A 7,818-nucleotide genomic window follows, 5' to 3' on the forward strand; every position below is an offset into this window, starting at 1 on the left:
AGAAAGAAAGAGAGTAAGGAGAAGAGTGCAGGAGAGACAGACTCCATGAAAGTGTTACACCTCTTCTTTAACCTTTTCCTTAACCTTCTACATAGTATTGAAGGATGTAAAGGGAAAAAGTGCTGGTGCAACGAACATGATTTGTTTTATCTTTTTTTTTCTTTTTAAATGTAAAAAAACAATGTGGTGATGTATTACTCATTTTCGAGTTGTGTTTCTGGAGAAGAAAAGTATCATCTCGAGATGGTAGTACATGCGTAAAAGGAAAGAAAATGTTTAAGAAATGATATTGTGCAGTTTTTTTTCTCTTACATAAAAAAAAAAAAACCCACTATTACAAGAGTGTAAATAAATATTGAGAGAAAAGAGAAAAACAGAGGTTAAGCAACTGATCATCTAAATCTCATCAGTTCAGTTCAGAACATATTTAAAAATTTATAATGAGTGAGTATTCTGTAGAATTTGTTAATTGTTAACATTCTTTCTTATTTAGTACAATAATATATTAATACGCATAAACTCATCAAAGACAAATTTGCATTTATATCCATAACAATTGAACTTTATTATAGAGTTAATTGTGTAAATATATCACATTAATAATATGCCTTTATATATATTTATAAAAAGAAACAAGGAAATTTATCAACAATTAGTGTTGTCATATACTATAGTAACATTAATAATCACTGAGCTGAACAGATTCTGATTTAAAATGTCAAAAGCCAAAGCCTCATCAAGTTCCTAGTTATTACATATGTAATCTGATTAAAATGTCACAGACGTATGCTACTGTCTATGTAGACACGTAGTGCATTATTTATACGCGTAGAGTAATATCACGGTTTCTCCAAAAAGTGAAAATCTTATAAGAATTGTAAAATAGAAACAATGTTTAAATAGATGAAACATCAGCTTTTGTTAAAGAAGTCGATGATCATAGTTATAACTATTCAGTTTATAGAAATCCTTAACTTACCTTGAAATATCGAAATAAAAGGAAATCAGTTTCTTCAAATTACTTATTTATTTTTAATTTAATTATTTGATTATTATATTAAAATGTGATTTTGAATTGCTTATACATATTATCACCTAGTGATTAAAATCATAGATTAAAACTAAATAATTATTTGCAATTCTAAAGCTTCGATCTAAATCAATTTATAAATGTGCATATAAAATGTGTAAAATAGTGGTTGAAAGTTAGTCTTCCACAATAAGTAGACAGTATTTATGAGTACATGTGAATACTATCATTTAATAATACTTATAATGAAGATCACTTGACTGAAGAAACCGTTGTGAAAAAGTTTTCCATGCTGCACAACCGTAGATAATATCGGATAAAAGAAATTGCCTGGTTCAGAGTCTATCTATGAATGATTTATCACCGGATGAAAAATGGACTTTTGCAAATGAAAATAAATGAGAAATAAGGAAATCATATAATAACTAATGTCGACTGACAGTTTCTGAAGTTCGCTAAGGAAATTGTAAAAAGCTCTAAATATGTATATTTCGAGATAAAAAGTAAGTGTATATATATATAAAGTAAAAGACTGGTATTATAATTCATACGCTCTTTGCGATTATGAATTATATATCTGTCAGTAATAAAGACAAAAAACAGAGGAAACTTGCTTAGTAAAAAAATTTTAAAAATAAAATTAAAAAAATAAAATAAATATCCTGTTACGGTGAAAATGGTATATTTTATTATTTATAAATTGTATTTAGTCAGAATGTGACTCGAAAGATTCTATTTGCCATTAAAAAGACAACAATAAAAATAAAACGGACTGGCTTCGTTGGACGATTTTCCGCGATGTCAATCAAAATTTGTCTTTACTGTATTACGTCATCCCATGGTTGAAGTTGTGTATTGATAAATCAACAGAATGTATGCACAGGCAGGGTACTAAAGGAAATCTCTTTACCACTTTGTTGCTTCCGATGTTTATGTGGATTTAAAATAGTAGACGACAAAAATTCACATTTAACAATTATAAATCGAGAAATACGTTTTCTTACCTGTAAGTTTATTTATTGCAAAAATATTATTTTAAATAATAACATTCATTTCAATAAATTTGAAAATGCAAATTTGATGGAAACGTTGTTCTGCATTGATACAATGAGTAATTATTTTCTTTTCATTTATTTGTTACAGGGAATATAATGTATAATTTTTTTTTACTAAATTTGGGTATGCTATGTTCAAATTTATCATAAAGCTAACTTTTTGCATAAAATTTTTCGAAATAGTAATTTAAAAATAAAATGAATATTTTTTCATTTTGGTAAATTATAAAAGGAAATGTCTGAAATAAGAATTGGATTAATATCATAAAGTAAAATAAAAAAGTTTTTTTTTTAATTTTTGTTAGATTTATTCATACAATCACGATTCTTTATCGACCGTCATTCATTTAAATTTAACATTTACAATATACAATATACAATAAATAACCTTTTATAATTATATTTGATGCTAGCATTACCTAAATTTAATAAATATAATATGCTATATTTCCCGAATAAATTAATATAGCGAGTAATATGATAGTTTCAATCGTATAAATGGATGAATAAAGAAAACAAAACAAAAACAAACAAACAAAAAAAAAATACAAAAAAAAAAATTGGTAAGAAAAAAAATAAAAAAAACAAGACTGTTGGTAGACATGAATTATCTAAATCCTACTGATCTGTAGGAATTTCAACACACTATTATTTAAACGCTCAATTATAATCTATCTTTCTCTGTCACTCTTATCCACCGTTATAATGGCATTTCGGTTATCGGGCTCTATTTTAGCTTAATATTGTCATAGTTGTAATTGAAAGAAGAAACGCAAGTAAATAGGAAGGACGAAGGTGGTGCGATAATAACGTAGAAACTATTAAAGGTATTTTGTATATCAGTGAATCTCGAGAGAAAAGAACTGCGAGGCCCTCAAGTCCAAAATTTAGAATTTACTGTAATTATTAAGACGTTAGTTTAGAGCATTTATTTGTTAAACGGAACTTGTTAAAATAATACGTGTATTATAATTTATCACTTCGTCGTCTGTAAATATAATTAATAAGAAGTAAACTAGAAATAATAGATATTTCAAATAAAATCGTGATAAATAATCTTCATTTTTACTGTATCTTTATTACTAGTAGAAACACTCCTATAGTTAATTAGTACTTTGGATAAAGATATTTTTGACTGTGATTGATGAAAGAAAAATATATAATCAAAATATTGATTAAAGTAAGAATACTTCAAAAAAATTTCGATTTAAGTATTGAAAAAGAAATAATAAACTTTATTATCTTAGTGATTTATTTAATTAGAAGCCTTATCAACGTTTGTAAGGGTTACGATATTAAATTTATTTATGCTTCTCATTTGATTTTATACAATTTATTGGAATAAGAAATAGCAATAGAATAAAATTTCCTGATTAACAAAAATATTTATTTGACAGTGCTCAAATAACGTTGGTTTTATTGTATTCACAGACAAATTGGAATAACCTCTGTGGATTTGTTTATTGACTTATTATTATTATTATTATTATTTTTTTTTTTTTTAATGCATGTATGTTTAAATAATTATAAATAATCACGCGATTCACGTTAATTTGATAAATAGACATCGATCTCAAAAAGAAGAATCTTATGAACTTTTAAATTTCATTGATATATCTGAATTGATATTGTTTCATTAAAATTATTTAGATAATAACTTTATAACAACAAGTACGAAAGTGTACGATTATTAGATAAATGTATTTTTTTAACAACTAACTTTGGGAAAGATGGCGCTTATATTTATGCACATGCCACATAAATTCATTGTATTTTATTGTGAATTTAATAAAATTACTTATTATACATATTGTATTGCTCACATCTTGTATAACAGATTATTTAACTAAATTGACGGTAAAAATGTTTAAAAATGAATAATACGTCATATGATCAAGATAATTATTGCTTACAAAATAATCAGTTATTTAAGTAATCGAAGTATTTTATGAATTTTTTACAAAGTAACAAATTCGTTTATTTAATTTTTTAAAACAAACACTTGTAACAAAAATGTTTATTTTTAATATATAGATCGACACTTTTGCGACGAAGTAATTGTTTTATCGAATAATTTTTTATATTCTTATTAAATTATAAAGTAGAATAAGAGAGAGAGAGAGAGAGAGAGAGAGAGAGAGAGAGGATTGATATTTAAATACACATTAGATAAAAATTGAATTTCAAATTGTTAATTCAAACTTTTTTAACTATTATTGTTTGATATATAATGCTGATTATATATTAAATTTTGATATTCAAATATTGTAAAAAATTGAAAATTGGATATAACGATGAAGAATAGAAGAATAGTTTATAAATTTTATTACTATTCGTTAGATTTTAATATTTGATAACTGTTATGGTTATGATTTTCTTGTTTGTTTATATTTTACTTTTGATATATTTAAAGAAAAGTTTCATTTATATACTTTAAACAAATAACTTTCGGACCTTCCAACAATTATATGAAATAAATAATAATAAATATGAATTTTGTTTGTTTAAGTAAAATACTACAAAAATGTATTTTAATTTTTATTACATTTAAAGTATTTATTAATGTACAATGCTGGCTTTTATTGTTAATTTTTTTGTATTTGTACGTGATTTATAAATATCAATAAACTTAAATTTAAATTACGAATACTTGATCGTAGTATTCATAATAAATTTTAAATTATGTTCGTTATAATTTTATTTCTTTTGAAAGCATTATTTGATATTTTTATTCGATTACTTGTAATTGACTTTCGATCAATCTTAAAAAGTTACGTGAAATATTATTAAGGGATCTCACTTGAGCATCGTTGAAAGTTGAAAAGTTGCGATGAGAATTTTTTAAATTTGTTTAAATATTCAATTTTATAATACTAATAATAATAATAATAATAATAATAATAATAATAATAATAATAATAATGGGAGTTTTTAAGAATGATTATCAATAATGGTGTAGCATGGTAAAATAAAGGAAAGGAAATACATGCGCTTTCTTTTGTACATAGTAGAAAAATACTTTCTTTTTTTTTTTTTTTTAAACTAAAGAAACGCAGATTTATATATAATGGCAATTAAACTATTAATAATTCGAAAACACATCCCACTATTATAAAAAATTAAATATCTTCAAGTTGGCGATTAAAGATTGATAATTAACTAATTTTGATATTGTCAAAGTTGTATAGTTTCTCAAAGATAAGGAAATTTCAATAAATTAACAGAAATAAAATGAAAAAATTGTAAGTTAGTGAGAGTGTGAATCTAGTTAATCGCGAGTTAGATAAGATTAATGCAAAAGATCGCGGCTGATTTTTTTCAGTATTCCTCGACAATAAGCACGATAATACGCATAAGCCGACCGCGGCATATTTCGTTATATTTTCCCTAAATCTTGTAACTTGATGAAAGGATGAATTTTTCAAGAAAATAATACGTTCTTTTAAACTCCTGTCTAATAATCTTGAATTTTAAAACATTTAGAAATTTTATAATAAAACTCGGATAAAGCGTGAATTTTACGTAAAATAAATATAAATGTGTGCTTTTAAATTGTATGTGTAGAAAAATTAGCAAAGTATTTTCATAAAAAATCATATTAAAGGTTTGTAATGGCTCCGAGGGGAAAATGTTCGCCTACCCATCGTATCGCAGGCTATATCATGAACGCTAAAGGGCTCCGAGTCATTCAAGTAGCTGACACCTTAAATAATGAAATAATTATTCGATCGTTGTATTTGAATTTCGAAGAATACTTCTCCTTCGATCTATTTATCGCCTTCTAAGTTTGATGCAAAACATAAATCCAAACAAAACGAACGAAAAAATACGTATAGTCAGAGCCGAAGCGACACGTAAAGTGCTGCTTATGTGAAAAACGATAATCAAACGGACCGTACAGGTGTATGTGCGCGACGCGTGCCTATCAGCATTGAAAGAACCGGGGGGGGGAGAAAGGTAACAAGGTAACTAACTGCACGCATCGTAGCTTTAAACGTGTAACAAAATTGCATTTTGTGCCCGCGATATGCAGGTGTCGTAATTTAAACGTACCGAATTGAATACGAGTGGGATGAGGAGGGTAAGGAAGGTTGACAATACAATAGCTACATTCATACACTCATCTATGTTTAGAAAAAGAAAAAAATCAATCACCCGTTGTTCGTTACACAACCCGTTCGTTACACCAGATTATAGAGATACGCGTGGCGTTAGCGTAAGCGAGCAATTTAATTATATTGCATATATTAAGGGAAGGGGCACACACGATGGACATCAATGTGTCGTCGCACACCGAAGCTTATATGCGTTGATATTGTTTTTATTTTGAAAGAGACGTTTTCTTTTCGTTTCGTTTGTTTTCACTTTTTGTTTATCTTCAAGTACCGTCTTATCTATCGTTAATGCACGGTCTTTTACTTTATCGTCGTATTGCAAAATTATAAAAACGTTGACACGAAAGGAACGTGTGCGATTGTAGTTAGTCGAAGAGATTTTGTCAGTTTGAGTGTAATTTTTTAGCCATTGAAAGGCCAAATTAATCTCATACGTTCCATACACAATCGTCGCTCTTTTCAGCTTCGAGGCGCAATTTTCAAGAATAAGTAGAAGAAGAATATAATTGTCTCGTTCAATCGTGCGATGCCCGCTTGCATTTTACATTTGCTACACGACACACGAGATCAAACGAGTCAAACGCAATTAATACGTATAGAACATTACAACTCGTACGTATAATTGATTTCAATTTATCTGCCAAAGAAGTTGGTTAGTCTTACCCAAGGACATTGTAGATAATGTTTCTTTTCTCTCCTTTCTTTTTATTCTTTTGGGATTGTCGCGCGCGCCAGTAGAAAGCTCATAACGAACATTCGCAGAATAAGGTAATAAATAATGGCGGGTGGTATCAGCACCACCACCATCACGCATTACCCTTCCTATTACAGCATCGAGCAATTATCGATAAATGGTTATCTCCTTGGCATGGTTATCACCTTACACTAATGGCTCAACCATCTCAAATGCCTCTTATCGATAATTCCCTACCATTTAACGTGGTCGTGGCGACTAAAGGAAAAAGTCCCGATAGTCTACTCGAAACTACCACAGTTTCCATACTTACCGGTGGTATTGATAGGTGGGGGTGGGGGGTGGGGGGAGTGTCAAGTACATTGAACAATATTATTCGCCTATTTATCGATAAATTTACTCATTATCAATTCCATCGACGGGGCAAAAATTTGAAAAGTTAGCACAAAAAGAAAGGCGCGTTCGATCATCGTGGCAATTAACGAGCAACGATAACTCGAACATCACTCATTCTTATATTATTAACAAATTAGTTTCAAGTACACCTTAACAAATGTCCGTTGGTCCTTCGACATAACGACGATGAGAGGCTTAAACGGGATCAGGGAGTGCTCCATTAGCCATAAACCTTTGATTCGACAAAAATACTCGGGCGCCTGCTCGGCCATTTAAAATTTAAAGGGTTTCGAACGCCGATTGTGTCAATCGTCGATAGGCCCACCGCCGAGACGCCATCGATCGACTCTCGCCACCTGACCGTCGCTAACTGTCAGCCCGATAAGGCCCCGCGCGCGAAAAACGATTTTAAACGCCCTCCCCCCTCCTTTCAACCCGCATATCACCGTTATTGGGACGAACCTCGGTCGTTCAACGGCTAAGACCATCGAGATTGACGACGACGACGACGACGACGACGACGACGAC

The sequence above is a fragment of the Ceratosolen solmsi genome, unplaced genomic scaffold (genome assembly GCF_000503995.2).
Source record: "Ceratosolen solmsi marchali unplaced genomic scaffold, CerSol_1.0 scaffold7, whole genome shotgun sequence".
NCBI classification, from domain to species: domain Eukaryota; kingdom Metazoa; phylum Arthropoda; class Insecta; order Hymenoptera; family Agaonidae; genus Ceratosolen; species Ceratosolen solmsi.